This window comes from Triticum aestivum, chromosome 3D (genome assembly GCF_018294505.1).
Source record: "Triticum aestivum cultivar Chinese Spring chromosome 3D, IWGSC CS RefSeq v2.1, whole genome shotgun sequence".
Taxonomy (NCBI): Eukaryota; Viridiplantae; Streptophyta; class Magnoliopsida; order Poales; family Poaceae; genus Triticum; species Triticum aestivum.
In genome coordinates this window covers 103,516,493-103,534,434 of record NC_057802.1, presented here as the reverse complement: position 1 = coordinate 103,534,434, position 17,942 = coordinate 103,516,493, and positions in this window count along the sequence as shown.

Here is a 17,942-nt window from a genome sequence, read left to right as displayed (position 1 = left end):
ATCGAGATTCAACAACAATAAACCATTCACAAGGGGGGCTTGACCATTAAAGATATTATTCATATAAATAGAACAACCATTCTTCTCTGACTTAAACGAATAACCGTCTTGCAATAAACAAGATCCAGATATAATGCTCATGCTTAACGCAGGAACCAAATAACAATTATTCAGGTTTGTAACTAATCCCGGAGGTAAAGGTAGAGGGAGCGTGCCGACGGCGATCACATCAGCCCTCGAGCCATTTCCAACTTGCATCGTCACCTCATCCTTATCCAGTCTACGTTTATTCCACAACTCCTGTTTCGAGTTACAAATACTAGCAACCGAAGAAGTATCAAATACTGAGGCGCTATTACTATTTGTGAGCTGCATTGGGTTTTCCCCGAAGAGGAGGGGGTGATGCAGTACAGTAGAGATAAGTATTTCCCTGAGTTATGAAACCAAGGTTATGAATCCAGTAGGATAACCACGCAACACCTTGATATGTCTCTGTCGTATCTATATTTTTTTATTGTTCCATGCCGATATTATACAAATTTTATATACTTTTGGCAACAATTTATACTCCCTCCGTTCCTTAATGTAGTGCCTATAGATTTTTTATAAAGTCAAACTTTACAAACTTTGATCAAGTTTCTAGAGAAACATATTTATATGTACAATGTTAAATATATAAAATATGAAAATACATCTTATGATGAATCTAATAATATATGTTTGGCATTTTAAATGTAAATGTTTTTCTCCATAAACTTGGTCAAAGGTTATAAGATTTGACTTTTCCAAAAATCTATAGGCACTACATTATGAAATGGAGGGAGTATTATTTTTTGGGACTAAAATATTGATCCAGTGCCAGTGCCAGTTCCAATTTGTTGCATGTTTTTTGTTTCGTAGAATATCCATATCAAACAAAGTCCAAACGCGATAAAAATTTATGGAGAATTATTTTGGAATATATGTGATTTTTGGGAGGTGTAATCAACGCAAACGGAGGCCCACGACCTCCACTAACCAGCACGGCGCGGCCTACCCCCACTAGCGCGCGGTGGTGCCTAATGGGCACCCCCTAAGTCGGTTGGGCTCTTCTTCGGGTGCAAGGAAGCTCATATCCGGAAAAAAAATCATGTTAAAATTCAGCGCAATCGGAGTTACGGATCTCCGGATATTTAAGAAATGGTGAAGGGCGAGAAAATAGGAAGTGAAACAGAAGAGAACAGGGAGAGAGAGAGAGATCCAATCTCGGAGGGGCTCTCGCCCCTCCGCCACCATGTAGGCCATGGACCAGAGGGAAAACCCTCCTCCCATCTAGGGGGAGGCCAAGGAAGAAGAAGAAGGTGGGGGCTCTCTCCCCCTCTCTCCCGGTGGCGCCAGAGTGCCGCCGGAGCTAGGATCGTGACGGCGATCTACACCAACAACCTTGCTACCGTCAATTCCAACTCCCCCCCTCTATGCAGCAGTTTAACCTCTCTATTCCTCTATAATTCTCTACTTAAACATGGTGCTCAACACTATATGTTATTATCCAATGATATGTGGTTATTCTGTGATGTTTGAGTAGATTTGTCTTGTCCTATGGGTTAATTGATGATCATGATTGGTTTGAGTTGTATATTCTATATTGGTGTTGTCCTGTGGTGCCCTCCATGTCGCGCAAAAATGAGGGATCTCCGTTGTAGGGTGTTGCAATACGTTCATGATTCTCTTATAGTGGGTGCTGAGAGTGACAGAAACTTATACCCGAGTAAGGGTGTTGTTGCGTATGGGAGTAAAGAGGACTTGATACTTAATGCTATGGTTGGGTTTTACCTTCATGATCTTTGGTAGTTGCAGATGCTTGCTAGAGTTCCAATCATAAGTGCATATGATCCAAGTATGGAAAGTATGTTAGCTCATGCCTCTCCTTCATATAAAATTGCAATAATGATTACCGGTCTAAGTTATCGATTGCCTAGGGACAAACAACTTTCTTGTGTGACAAAAGATTTCTACTAAACAATTAACTTTATTATCTTGCATTTTATTCGTAGTTTTATTCTTGCAAAGTAGTTCTGGCATCATACCTACAAAATAGTTTCATACTTGTCCTAGATAAAGCAAACGTTAAAGTGTGCGTAGAGTTGTATCAGTGGTCGATAGAACTTCAGGGAATATTTCTTCTACCTTTAGCTCCTTGTTGGTTTCGACACTCTTATTTATCGACAAGGCTACAAATGACCCCCTATACTTGTGGGTTATCAAGACGTTTTTCTGGCGCCGTTGTCGGGGAGCAATTGCGTGCGGTGAATATTCTCGTGTGTGCTTGTTTTCTTTATCAGTAGTTTTTATTTTGTGATCTTGTTTTCTACCTTTAGTTATGGGTAGGAAACACAAAATACCAAAAAAAAGTTAGTTCTACCTACTAAACCAATGGTGGAAGAACCACCCAAAATCTATCATACTGCTGAAGCTTTCTACTTGGATCATCTTCGATCCCTATGTGCTCGTGTTGAAAACCCCAGTAGCTTAGTTGAGGGAAATCATTAAATGAGCATGCTTATTTGTGGGACATCGCTTATCTCAAAAAGGGAAAGTTTTATGGCATCATATTAATACTATGCATTGCTATGCTTGGAATTTATGCGAAATATATGATTTTACTTGTTGTTTTGAAGACCCTGAGAAACACCTTCCCTACCAATGTGAGTTTAGTGATAATGAAATCTTATATTCTTATGCCAAGGGTGTTTATAATTACTATGATGTTGAACAAATTGAAGAATTTGTTGCTTTTAAGGGTGCTTATGAAAGTGCTTCTTCGATTGAAAAGTATGATGTTACTCTTTACAAATCTAAAAATTATGTCATACTTAAATATTGCTATGAAAATTATGCTTCTAATGCTTAAGTTAAAGAATTTATTGAGAAAGTCTCTGTTGTCCAAGAAGAGACTAATATTTTGCAGGAATCTATGGAAGAAGAAATTGATGACATTGTGAGCTCATTGAATGAAGAAGATGAGGAGGATAGCAAAGAACAAAAGGAGGAAGAGTTGATTGATCACCCGTGCCCACCTTCTGATGAGAGTAACCCTTCAACTCATAGATTTTTTAATCTCCCTTCATTCTTACTGAAGGATGAATGCTATGATGATTTCTACGATCCCGTTGATTCATTTAACATGTCTCTTTTTGATGAACTTGATGCTTGCTATGCTTGTGGCCATGATGCCAATTTGAATTATGCTTATGGAGATGAACTTGCTATAGTTCCTTATGTTAAGAATGGAATTGTTGCTATTGCACCCAAACATGATAGTCATATTATCTTTTTGAATTCTCCCAATTACACTATATCGGAGAAGTTTTCTCTTATTAAGGATTACATTGATGGGTTGCGTTCTACCATTACACATGATGATTTTGATGAATATGATATGCATGTGCTTGCTGCTCCTACTTACAATTATTATGAGAGAGGAAGTACACCTCCACCTCTCTATGTTTCCAATACGATAAAATTGCAAGAAATTGTTTATGCTATGTATCGGCCTTTACTTTGTGTGCATGAATTGTTCTTTTATGACATGCCGATGCATAGGAAGAGATTTAGACTTCGTTGTTGCATGATATATATTACTTTGTGCTCACTACTAAATTACAAATCTTTGTTAATTCAAATTGGCTTTGATATACCTTGGGATCCGGGTGGATCAATTACTTGAGCACTTTATGCCTAGCTTAATGGCTTTAAAGAAAGCGCTGCCAGGGAGACAACCTGAAAGTTTTAGAGAGTCATTTTATTCTATTGTGTGCTTTTATAAAGTTTTAAAACGAAAAATATAGAGGGGAACTTAAAACTTTATGAAAAGAAAAGTGAAGGGAGAAAGATGAACACCATGGAAGCGGGAGCATGCCTTGAACTTTGTTCATGTCCATGGAAACTTTGTGAATCTTGAACTATAGAAACTTTTTAACAAAAATAATTATCCCCTTGTACAAATCCATTGTATTATAAAAATAATGTTCCAAGATTTGCCTTTTTTGTTAAGTTTTGTGGCGATGAAGTTTTCAAAGATCGAGGAGGTCTCGATATGAGGAGAAGGAGGAGAGGCAAGAGTTCAAGCTTGGGGATGCCCAAGGCACCCCAAGTAAATATTCAAGGAGACTCAAGCGTCTAAGCTTGGGGATGCCCCAGAAGGCATCCTATCTTTCTTCAACTAGTATCGGTATGTTTCAGTTTTTGTTTAGTTCACGTGATATGTGTAAATCTTGGAGCGGTGTGTGATTTTTTATTTTTATTTTAGTAATCCACCATGCTGGTATGAGATAGTCCTTGGTTGATTTATAGAATGCTCTTTGCACTTCACTTATATCTTTTGAGTATGGCTTTATAGAATGCTTCATGTGCTTCACTTATATCATTTGAAGTTTGGATTGCCTGTTTCTCTACACATAGAAAATAGTTATTTGTAGAATGCTCTTTTGCTTCACTTATACTTATTAGCGCGTGGTCTTGTGTAAAAAGAACTAAACTCTCATGCTTCACTTATATCTATTTACAGAGCCAACGGGAATTGGTCATTCACATGGTTAGTCGGAAAATCCTACATAAAACTTGTGGATCATTGAATATGATATGTTTGATTCCTTGCAGTAGTTTTGCCATATAGAGATGATAATATGTGGCAGATACTAGTGAATGATTATGGTTTAGTAGGAATATTAGTGTTAAGGTTTGTGATTCCCGAAGCATGCATGTATAGTCTCTCGTTATGCTATGAAGTTGGAGCATGATTTTTTTTACCTGGAAGACTGCAGGGCTTATGCCCCACAGTATTTTATTACTCAAATAACAAACATATGTACAAAAGTTTCCTAAAGAGGAGGAAAGAAAACTAAAGAAAAGGAAAAAGATTAAAAAAAAGTAAAAAAGAACCCCTCAAGGAGGCATAAAGTCAATCCACCGAAGTAAGGCATCTGTGCATCTGCTCTTGATTCTATGAGTAAGGAGGGTGATATCATGAATGAAACCATTCCTCCATTGCCTGAAAGTTGGTCTGATGTGTCTGAACGCCTTGTCATTTCTCACTTTCCAAATATTCCACCATGCAAGGAACACCGCTTCAGCAAAGAAAGGTTTGTTGAAATCCTTTCTTGCTTGCAAAGCAATATGCACCATGTCATTGCTGTCTGTCAAATCAATCTGGAGGTAGTTCCACACCCGAACACTGAAATTGCACTGGAAAAAGAGATGATTTCTATCCTCCAATGTCAAAGTTGGACAAAGGACACATTAAGGCCCATCATCAATTCTCCAATGTCTATGATGAATCATGTCCTTGGTGTTAATCATGTCCATGATAACCAACCAAGCAAACATTTTGATAGACATGATGCAACAACTTCTCCAGATCCAACTGTGTATGGGGTTGGCTAGAATTGGTTGATGTGCAAAATCATAAAATTTCTTAGCAGAGTAGTCCGAAACCTTACCATGTCTCCAGGACCAAGAATCATTACTTTCATTATCCAAAGTTATACTAGCCAGCATGGATGCCAACTGATTTAATTCTTTGAAGGCCAGTTCAGAGATGGGCAAAGAAAACAGCTGGTGAAAGTTATCACACTGAATAACATCCTTGATACAGAGATTTTTATCCAGACAAAATGAAAATAACTTGGGGAATCTCTCTTGAAGAGGAATGCAGCTATTGTCAATTTGCCAATGATCAGCCCAAAAATAACACAGTATCCCCTCTGTTGACAGACACATGTGACTGCCCTAAATTTATCCATTAGCTTAGATACATCCCTCCACCAGAAAGAGCCACACATAGTTGTGTCATGAGGTCCTCTCAAAATAATATGAGTCCCAAACCAAATGGACCCATGGCACATCAACCTTGTTGTAGAATTTACTAAGATGTTTCTGTAATCCTAGATTAAGGATACCCACACCCCCCTGCGTTTGGGTCTGCAAACTAGGGGCCAAGCAGCAAGGGAATGACCTTTTTCCTCTCTATACTTTCTCCATAGACATTGCCTCTGAATTCTTTCTAGCTGTTTTAAAATTCCCTGAGGTATTGGCAGACCGCAGAGGAAGTAAATAGGCAAAGAAGAGATAATTGAGTTGACCAGCTGCAATCTACCTCCTTGAGGCAAAAACCAAGAACTAGCTATGAGCTTCCACTCCATGCAGTCTACCAAACGCATAAGATCAACAATTTTAGGCCTAGTAGTGCCCAAAGGTAGACCTAAATATGTAAAAGGCATTTTGCCTAGTTGGCAGCCAAATTGAGTTGCTAAACTAGAAGCAACATCTCCATTCACATTGATGGGGTAGATGGAGGATTTATGATAGTTGATCTGAAGTCCAGTTGCCTTGGAGAAGGAACTGAGAACTATTTTTAGGGCCTCCATTTGAGAGCTATCAGCATTCAAGAACAACAAAGTGTCATCAGCATACTGAACTATAGGGTAGTCAGGGTCATGAGTTGCTAAAGGCAGACTAATCACACCCTGTTGCAATAGATGATTAATCATTGTTTGCAGGAGATCAACAGCTATAACAAAAAGCAAAGGAGAAATGGGATCTCCTTGTTTAACACCACATTTGCATTTGAAGTGCTTTCCAGGCACTCCATTTAGTAGCACTGAAGAAGTTCCAGAAGATAAAATTTGTCTAACCCAGGTGACCATCTATCTGTAAAACCCTTTGCCACTAGAATTCTGATAATTGCTTCATGTTGGATTGAGTCAAAGGCCTTTTGAAAATCTAGTTTAAGGAAAATAATGGGCCTCTTTGATTGATTGCACTGGTGGATATACTCAAAGGTCCAAACAAGGCAGCCCTGAATAGTTCTTGATTTGATGAAGCCATATTGATTCTTATGCACATAGTTTGTGATCTCATCCTGAAACCTATTGCAGCCAATTTGGTGAGGAATTTGAGACCACACTAGTGAGAGAAATGGGCCTAAAATCACCAATAGATTCAGGGGAATGCTTTTTTGGAATCAGAGTGATGAAAGCAACATTGAGATTTTTCAGCTTTGCAGTTCCAGCATGGAAACCGGTTTGACAAAATCATTAGAGATGATGTGCCAGAATTTCTTCAGGAAGAGACCATTGAAATCATCAGGACCAGGTTCCTTATCAATGGGCATCTCGTTGATCACCGTCTCAATTCCCTTTACCTCAAAAGGCCTTGTGAGAACCTCAAGCCCCTGCACCATTGGGACCAGAGAAAGAATGTCCATACCCAACTCAATTTCCTTGACAGTGCCCGTTCTATTTTTGAAAGAATTTAAAAATTCACTAGCCATCAGTGCATGATCTGAGGTCACTGTTCCATCAGGTAGCAGCAAGCTTGCAATAGCATTTTTCCTATGTCTTTCAGTTGCCATAGCCTGAAAGAATTTGGAGTTCTCCTCTCCCACTTTGATATACCTTATTGTACATCTCTTTTTCCAATAAAGAAACTGAAGATGAAAATGGTGCTCATGATGCAGTTTCCTTTCTTTCTGAAGTTAGCCTCAGGCCTTGATAGAGGTCTCATTTCCTCTAAATTATCCAACCACAAAATCACCCAATTACATTTCTCAATGAGCCTCTTAATGTGTGTAAGTCCCTTCTGCCATTTCTTCAATGCAAACCTCAGAGCTTTCAGTTTATCCACAATGATGGCAGAGATATGAGCCTTATGAGAGCTCATAGACCAGATAGTTTGCACACAATCCATGAAACCAGGTTGATGAACCCAGTAATTTTCAAACTTGAAAATACTTGATTTTGGGATGGTAGTACCAATAGAAATCAAGCAAGGTACATGATCAGAAGCAGTTTTGGCCAGTGGAGTTACTTGAGTCATAGGGTATTGATTAATCTAGCTAGCAGATGTAAAAACCCAGTCTAGCTGCTCCATCAGAGGAAAATCCTGCATATTAGACCAAGTAAATCTTCTTCCTTTTAATGGAATTTCCAAGAGGCCCATATGCCCATTGATCTCATTGAATATGAAGATGTCATTAACATCACCACCAGGGAGGTTTCAATTACCTAGTGATCTAATGAAGTTGAAATCTCCCAATAACATCCAGTTATGATCCGGCTAAATATCCAGAGTATACATCCATCTAACAAAATCATCCCGCATTTCCCCTTGACATGGCCCATAAACATTTATTAAAAACCATTTGTCATTGTTATGAACTGAGGCAAAGCTTATCACTATGCCAAATGGTTTTACCTCCACCAAAGTACCATGGAGGATGTCTGACCGCCAAACCGTCAGTATGCCACCAGAGGCCCCACTTGAGGGCAACTCAATAAAACTATCAAAACAAGGTGGGCAATTTTTTTAATAAGAGCGTGGTCACAGCTAGACAACTTAGTTTCTTCCAAACAAATAATAGCACTTTGTCTTTCAACCACTTTTTCTCTAACAGACCGTTGACGAGCATCAGAATTCAGTTCTTTGACATTCCAGCATATGATTTTTCAACTATGTGTAGACATTGGATTCATAGATATGCAAGTCTACTAGAGCCAAAAGTAGTACGACATGAAATGCCGTACATCCCAGAGTCTTACAAGAGATAACAAACCAATCCCAAAGTTTATGACACGATCAACAGAAAGCATAAGATAAGTAGCAAAGTTAACAAGCTCGCTACACCTATATAAAGAAACTTGCATTAACATCTAGGTCGATGAGGAAGAGGAGTCCTCCTTGGGATCAGCCATAAGCTTGTTCCTGGCAAGGAGATTAGCATCAATATCCAACTCCACTCCGGCAGCTTTAAGCACCTTCATTGGTGTGGGGGGTACATCATCTTACATATTCTTCTAGTGGCTGTCAGTCTCCTCAGTGCTGGGCTGGGCCATATCTGTCATGGGCTTCGAGCATGGCCTCTTCTTCTTGGGCTGCATGGGGAGCTACTCAAAAACCACATTGAATCCATAAAGTTTTGTCGTGCACCTGGTGCAACGCCGTACAGAGGTGTCCAGTAGAGGGACTGCCACCTTCTTCTTCACCATATCTTTTTCCCCCTTTGATTGTTGCTCTGCAGACAAGATAACTGATAAGGACTGGGACATCTCACTAGGCCTCTCCTGCACAAAATCCACTGGAGTATCAAGAGATTCATTAGTCACAGCATCAAACAGAGCCCTAGCCACTGGCCGCCTTGCTGGAACCGAGATTTTCCTTGGGATGGAACAGGCTAACGTAGCCACCAGCAACAATATTTTCCTACTGTCATCAAAGGCAATTGAATAGGTGAGCATGGAGTAAATCACCTTGCCTAATGGCTTGAAACAGATCGGCCTTGGCACCTCTCGAGTTGTGAAATCAGTCATCAAGTTCTCAAAAGATCTTTTCCATATCATCTCAGGAGGGAGTGGTGGCCCCACCACAATACGAGCCATATCAATGAAAATCTGGTGATGCTGGATCACAGGTAGTTGTGGAACAATCACCAGCGGGTTCTCTGGTGCCACCTGAGCTTGCTGAACATTTATCTGAACCTGCTGCTCCACTGAAACAGATCTCTCAGGGTGATCAATCACAATGGAAACTTGATCTTGCTCTGGTGCTGCCGGGTGCGGAGGCTGCTCATTCTCATCAACGTTGTCTCCCCAAACTGCATGACCCCAATCGTCGGCCACATTTTCAGGCTATTGGGGAGCTACATCTGGTGCATCATTCCAACCAAGCTGAGGAAAAGGGGTAGCACAAATGGCATATTGTCAGGCACCAAGTTTTCAGGTAGCGGATGCAGATTTACATCTAGAGGCATAGGGTCCTCATCGTTCGACATTTGATCAGCAAAATCAGCACCCAAAACATAGCAAGTTGCAGTCCAGGACACTCTAGATCCCCCCCACTCTGCATAGTCACCGAAGACCACATCGCGGGGAACCAAAGGAGTGTCAGGAAAACTGGCCTCAACCAGAGTTCAAACTAAATATGGATCTTCACTATCCCATGAGGTAAATTTCCCAAAAGTGCCAACCGCTTGAGATATAAAATCTGTGTTGTGATAATCTAAGGGAATTCCAATGAACATTATCCATCCATTGCGGAAACCATGCGTACCCTTAAAACTGTCCCCCTCACCATGCTTCAAGAATCTAACAAAACGATCATTGCCAATCAGGAATGGAGCATGTTGAATAAGGGAGTATCTAACAGTCGAATGTCTAACTTGAAATAGGCCAACACCATTGAACCATGGCTGAGCAAAGTGAACCAGCATTCTGTTTTGTAGGAACTGAACAATCTCCTCGCGAACTGGACCCAGCGGTCCCTCCGGTGCGGGCATCACCTCAGCAACCATGTAATCCTCATGGCGTCCAGGCGGACGTGCCCCCGGTGTGAAGAAGGTGCGAGGCAGGCGGCGCTCGCCACCGTCAATGATGTGGTGCCCCGCCGGCACAAATCGCTCAGGGTCAAGCTCATAGTTTGCCATGGAGTGAGGTGGAGAGGCTTGACTGGGGTTTTCTTTGGGAGGAGGACACGGGGTGTGCTGCAAGACAATCTGCGTAGATGTGACCGGGCAGTCTATCCCATTAACGCCGACGCTCTTCCCACAATAGGTAGAGGTTTCAGATATACCCGAATATTGTTGATGTAGAATTGGCTTCCAAACCAATCCATTGGAGCACGCGGAATCATGGCAGTCCCATCTAGAGTGACCAGGGCGAGAGCAAGCCGTGTAGACCGCTCGAATTCCATAAGAGGATGACAGGTGGCCCCTCTGGGAGCAGAGAGAGAATGTAACAATGCGGTCCACCATGTCATCGAACATAGCCTCGAATTGCATAGCCACATCTTGGGTAGAAGGAATCTCTGGTATGAGGGTGGGTGGCCCAGTTAAGCCAGTCGGCCCAGCAGAAATAGTATCGTCCATATTAGTGGGCTATCGTGCTGAATTGGGCTATCATTACTTGGGCTGCCATGCTGGGTTGGGCTATTGGTCATATCTGCATTTTGAACAGAGAGAAATCCCGCCTCTGTAGTTCTAGTAGATTGATCTTCACCATGCACGGAGTTGATCAGCTCCAAAGATATCGGAGCGACCGTCGATGAACAGGAGGTCGCCCGCCGATCAGAATTCGGCAACGGAGCTACGATACCAAAAACTATGGGTGGCCTGGCCACCGTCCATTGAAAGTCCACCTGAGCAGGTTGCGGAATGATGACACATTCCTGGGCAGGAACCTCATAGCCCCCATCTAACACTGTATCAATGCGATTCTGGGTAGCGGGATATCTATATCCTGTACATGTTGTGTACTGTTCAAAAGTGGCAAAAGAGAATTTCTTCTTAGCAGAGTCTGCCGATTTGATGGAAGATCTACCAGGGGGTTTATGCATGGCCATTAGGCCCAAGGATGATCGACGCTTAGATGGACTAACCAAAATCCACTCTGCGTCACTTTCTTTCCTCCAAATCTTAAGCTCATGGATTCAGTTAGGTCCCCCATTGCCCCATAGATTAAAATAACATTTGAACAGATCACAGGCAAAAGAACGAAGATCCACAATAAGAAAACCAACTTGCTTGCAAGAAACTTGAAAGGAGTAAACCTTATCTTTAATCTGAAAAACCTAGAGATCAATTGCAGAACCACCAATTGCATACTCCAATGCTGCCGCCACAGAATGTTCCGTCCAACGGAAAGTGTGACGGCTAAAAGAGACAACCAGAGTGAAAGATTTCCTGGCTCCCATCGGGTGCACCGTGAAACCAGTAGATCTGAAAACCTCCTGAGAAAAGATCATGCCCATGGAGAAATCCAAGCCAAGGGTAGATCCACCAGTGGAACCCATTGAAGATGGGTATTGCCTTGATCCAGAGATGACGCCGGAGAAAATCATTGGAGAAGATCCACATATTAGTGGAGGGATGTGGAGATCGCCGGTGATGAGGTCAGCATCGTGGTGGGGGGGAGGGAGCGCTATACGTGGGAGTTAGTTAGGTTATTTTTTGATTTATTATTGATTATCTTCCTTATGAGTGGTGGTCTGGGACGAGCGATTGTCTTTTCCTACCAATCTATCCCTCTAGGGGCATGCATAGTAGTACTTTGCTTCGAGGGCTAATAAACTTTCGCAATAAGTATGTGAGTTATTTATGAATAATGTGAGTTCTTTATGACTAATGCGAGTCCTTGGATTACACGCACCCTTACCTTTTCGCAATTTGCTAGCCTCTTCGGTACCGCCCATTGCCCTTTCTCACCTCGAGATGTGGTGCAAACTTCGCCGGTGCATCCAAACCCCGTGATATGATACGCTCTATCACACATAAGCCTCATTATATCTTCCTCAAAACAACCACCATACCTACCTATTATGGCATTTCCATAGCCATTCCAAGATATATTGCCATGCAACTTCCACCGTTCCGTTTTTATGACTTGAGCATTCATTGTCATATTGCTTTGCATGATCGTAAGATAGCTAGCATGATATTTTCATGGCTTGTCCGTTTTTTAATATCCTTGCTACGCTAGATCATTGCACATCCTGGTACACTGCCAGAGGCATTCATATTGTTCTAGGTATCGAGTTGTAATATTGAGTTGTAAGTAAATAGAAGTGTGATGATCATCATTATTCATTATTAGAGCATGTCCCAGTGAGGAAAGGATGATGGAGATTATGATTCCCCCACAAGTCGGGATGAGACTCCGGACAAAAAGGGAAAAAAGGTGAGGCCAAAAGGAGCCCAAAAAAGGGAAAAAAGAAAATAAAAAGGAAAAAAAATAAAAAATGAGAGAAAAAGAGAGAAGGGGCATGCTAATTCCACACTTGTGCTTCAAAGTAGCACCATGTTTTTCATATTGAGAGTCTCATATGTTGTCACTTTCATATACTAGTGGGCATTTTTCATTATAGAGGTAGATGCACACCCACTTAGTTTTTGGTTTGAGCTTTCATACACTTATAGCTCTTAGTACATCGGTTGCATGGCAATCCCTACTCCTCGCATTGATATCAATTAATAGGCATCTACATAGCCCATTGATTAGTCGCGTCGATGTGAGACTTTCTTACTTTTTTGTCTTCTCTATGTTTACCCCTATCATCATACTCTAGTCCGCCCATAGTGCTTTGTCCATGGCTTGCGCTCATGTATTGCGTGGGGGTTGAAAAAGTTGAAGCGCGTTAAAAAGTATGAACCAATTGCTCGGTTTGTCATCGGGGTTGTGCATGATCAATACTTTGTGTTAAGAAGATGGAGCATGACAAGACTATATGATTTTGTTGGGATAATGTTATTTAGCATTGATATTTTGAAAGACGTGATTATTTGTTGGGATGCCTGAGTACTGATGTCTTTATGTCAAATTATAGACTATTGCTTTGAATAGCTCGTGTCTTAATATTCATGCCATGATTAGATTATATGATCAAGATTATGCTAGGTAGAATTCCACATAAAAAAATATTTTTTTATCATTTACCTACTCGTGGACGAGCAGGAATTAAGCTTGGGGATGTTGATAGTCTCCGTCATATCTATAATTTTTTGTTGTTCCATGCCAATATTATACAACTTTTATATACTTTTGGCAACATTTTATATTATTTTTGGAGACTAACATATTGATCCAGTGCCCAGTGTCAGTTCATGTTTGTTGCATGTTTTTTGTTTCGCACAATATCCATATCAAACAAAGTCCAAACGCGATAAAAATTTATAGAGAATTATTTTGGAATATATGTTATTTTGGGGAGGTGGAATCAACGCAAACGGAGGCCCACGGCCTCCACTAACGACCAGGGCGCGACCTACCCCCCTGGCGCGCGGTGGTGCTTAGTGGGCACCCCGTAAGTCGGTTAGGGCTCTTCTTCGGTTGCAAGGAAGCTTATATCCAGAAAAAATGTGTTAAATTTTTTGCACAATCAGAGTTACGGATCTCCGGATATTTAAGAAATGGTGAAGGGCCAGAAAATAGGTACACGAAACAGAAGAGAACAAAGAGAGAGATCCAATCTCGGAGGGGCTCTCACCCCTCCGCCGCCATGGAGGCCATGGACCAGAGGGGCAACCCTCCTCCCATCTAGGGGGAGGCCAAGGAAGAAGAAGGAGGCGGCTTTCTCCCCCTCTCTCCCGGTGGCGCCGGAGTGCCGCCGGGGCTAGGATCGTGAAGGTGATCTACACCAACAACCTTGCTACCGTCGACACCAACTTTCTCCCCCCCTATGCAGTGGTTTAACCTCTCTATTCCCGCTGTAGTTCTCTACTTAAACATGGTGCTCAACACTATATATTATTATCAAATGATATGTGGTTATCCTATGATGTTTGAGTAGAACTGTTTTGTCCTATGGGTTAATTGATAATTGATGTCGCTTGAAGCTACGTCGGTATTTCCCAAAGAGGAAGGGATGTTGCAGCACAGCGGCAGTAGGTATTTCCCTCAGATATGAAACCAAGGTTATCGAACCAGTAGGAGAACCAAGCAACACAATGTAAACAGCCCCTGCACACAGATAACAAATCCTCGCAATCCGACGCGTTAAAGGGGTTGTCAATCCCTTTTGGGGTACGGCGCCTCAAGATAGGCAAACGGACGTGAGATAAATTTGTAAATTGATAGATCGAACGCCAAATAAAATAAATAAGAATAAATTGCAGCAAGATATTTTTGTATATTTGGTTTAATAGATCTGAAAATAAATGCAAGAGAAAAGTAGATCGCAAAGGAAAATATATGAGAAAGAGACCCGGGGGCCGTAGGTTTCACTAGTGGCTTCTCTCGAGAAAAATAGCAAACGGTGGATGAAAAAATTACTGTTGGGTAATTGATAGAACTTCAAATACTCATGACGATATCCAGGCAATGATCATTATATAGGCATCACATCCAAGATTTGTAGACCGACTCCTGCCTGCATCTACTACTATTACTCCACAAGTCGACCGCTATCCAACATGCATCTAGTGTATTAAGTTCATGGAAAAACGGAGTAATGCAATAAGAAAAATGACATGATGTAGACAAGATCTATCTATGTAGAGATAGACCCCATCGTTTTATCCTTAGTAGCAATGATACATACGTGTCGGTTCCCTTTCTGTCACTGGGATCAAGCACCGTAAGATCGAACCCACTACAAAGCACCTCTTCCCATTGCAAGATAAATAGATCAAGTTGCCCAAACAAAACCCAAATATTGGAGAAGAAATACGAGGCTATAAGAGATCATGCGTAAAAGAGATCAAAGAAACTCAAATACTTTCATGGATATAAAAAGATAGATCTGATCATAAACTCAAAGTTCATCGATCCCAACACACCGCAAAAGAGTTACATCATATGGATCTCCAAGAGACCATTGTATTGAGAATTCAGAGAAAGAGATGAAGGCATCTAGCTACTAACTATGGACCTGAAGGTCTACAAAGAACTACTCACGCATCATCGGAGAGCCACTAATGGAGGCGCTGAACCCCATCCGAGATGGTGTCTAGATTGGATCTGGTGGTTCTGGACTCTGCGGCGGCTGGATGAATATTTCTTCGATGCCTTTAGGGTTCTGGAAATATTGGGGCATTTATAGAGCAAAGAGGCGGTCCGGGGGGCACCCGAGGTGGGCACAACCCACCAGGGCGTGCCTGGGCCTCCTGGCGCGCCCTGGTGGGTTGTGCCCCCCTCGGGGCACCCCCCAGGCGCAGCCACGGCCCATTACGTTCCTTCTGGTCCAAAAAAATCTCCCTAAAGTTTCATTGTGTTTGGACTCCATCTGATATTGATTTCCTGCGATGTAAAAAACATGCAAAAAGCAGCAACTGCCACTTGGCACTATGTCAATCGGTTAGTACCAAAAAATGATATAAAATGACTATAAATGATTATAACACATCCAAGATTGATAATATAACAGCATGGAACAAGCAAAAATTGTAGATACGTTGGAGACGTATCAGCATCCCCAAGCTTAACTCCTACTCGTCCTCGAGTAGGGAAGTGATAAAAACAGAATTTTTGATGTGGAATGCTGCCTATCATGTCATATCATATTCTTTTCTTTATAGGATGGACATTTGGACTTTTATATTGTTCAAAGCAAGAGTCTAGTTTTGACATGATAATTTAATTACTCAAGCATAACAACAAGCAACCAAGTCTTTCAAAATATCAACGCTAAAATAAGTTATCCCTAGCCCATCATGCTCAATCATTGATCCATTCATGAAACACACTCGCATATTAGTCACACCCAATACTTAAGTAGGATCATATTGCCTCCTAGTTGGTGCTTTTGTAAGAGAAGATGGAGACTCAAATTCAAAAATAAAAATTGCATAAAGTAAAAGAAAGGCCCTTCACAGAGGGAAGTAGGGATTTGTAGAGGTGCTAGAGCTCAAAGCGAAAAAAAAACTCAGAGATAAAAACATTTTGGGAGGTGTATCCATCCCACCAACGAAAATGACTTAGAGTTCCCAACACTTTCCATGCTAGATATATCATAGGCGGTTCCCAAATAGAAAATAAAGTTTATTCCTTTTTCAACCATACTTTCACTTTCCATGGCTAGTCGTACCCATAGTTGCCCTCCATACCAACACTTTCCAAGGAATTTATTACTTGACAACATAAAGTAAATTCATTTTTTCATTTCGGGACTGGGCATCCCTAATACCTTTGCCTTACTCTCGTGCAATGACAAGTGAATAAACACTCATCTTGAGAATAACACATCTAGCATGGAAAATATTAGCCACCCCTCACCGCTGTGCGAGCGAAACAAACACACAAAAGAGAAGTTTATTTTGAAAATTAGAGATGGCACATGGAAATTTGCTTAGAACGGCAAAAGAATACCGCATATAGGTAGATATAGTGGACTCATGTGGCAAAACTGGTTTAAAGGTTTTTGGATGCACAAGTAGAGATCATACTTAGTGCAAAATGAAGGCTAGCAAAAGATTGAGAAGCGACCAACCAAGAAACGAATAATCTCATAAGCAAGCATTAAGCATAAATAACACTGAATAATGCACCACAAGTAGGATATAATTTCATTGCATGACTATTGACTTTCATACTTGTATAGGGAATCACAAACCTTAACACCAATATTCTTACTAAAGCATAATTACTCATCAACATAACTCACATATCACATCGTCATATCTCAAAACTATTACTAAGAATCAAGTTCATTTTGTCCAATGATCTTCATGAAAGTTTTTATTATATCCTTCTTGGATATCTATCACTTTGGGACTAATTTTCATGTGTTGCTTTTCATAAGCTCATACAAATATAAGTGAAGATCATGAGCATAAGTTTTTCTTTCTCTCAAATTAATTTAAGTGAAGCAAGAGAGAATTTCTTGAAAATTTACTAAATCTCAAATAAATCTAAGTGAAGCAATAGAGCATTTCTTGAAAAATACTAAAGCACACCGTGCTCAAAAAGATATAAGTGAAGCACTAGAGCAAGTCCATAGCTCATAAAAAAAATAAGTGAAGCATAGAGAGCAATTCTAACAAGTCATGGCATAACTTTGGCTCTCTCAAATAGGTGTGTCCAGCAAGGGATCAAGACTTAAAACACAAAATAAAATAAGCAAAGACTCATACCATACAAGACGCTCCAAGCAGAATACATATTATGTGACGAATAAAAATATAGCTCCGAGTAAAATACCGATGGTCGTTAGAAGAAAGAGGGGGTGCCACACGGGGGCATCCCCAAGATTAGTTGGTTGCTCATCTTTGGATAATAGCTTGGGATGCTGGGGCATCCCCAAGCTTAGGCTCTTCTATCCTTTATTCCTTCATCCATCGTACGATAACCCAAAACTTGAAAACTTCAATCACAGAAAACTCAATAAAACCTTCATGAGATCCGTTAGTAAACAAAAGCAAATCACTACTATAAGTACTGTAGCAAACCAATTCATATTTTGTTTTTGCATTATATCTACTG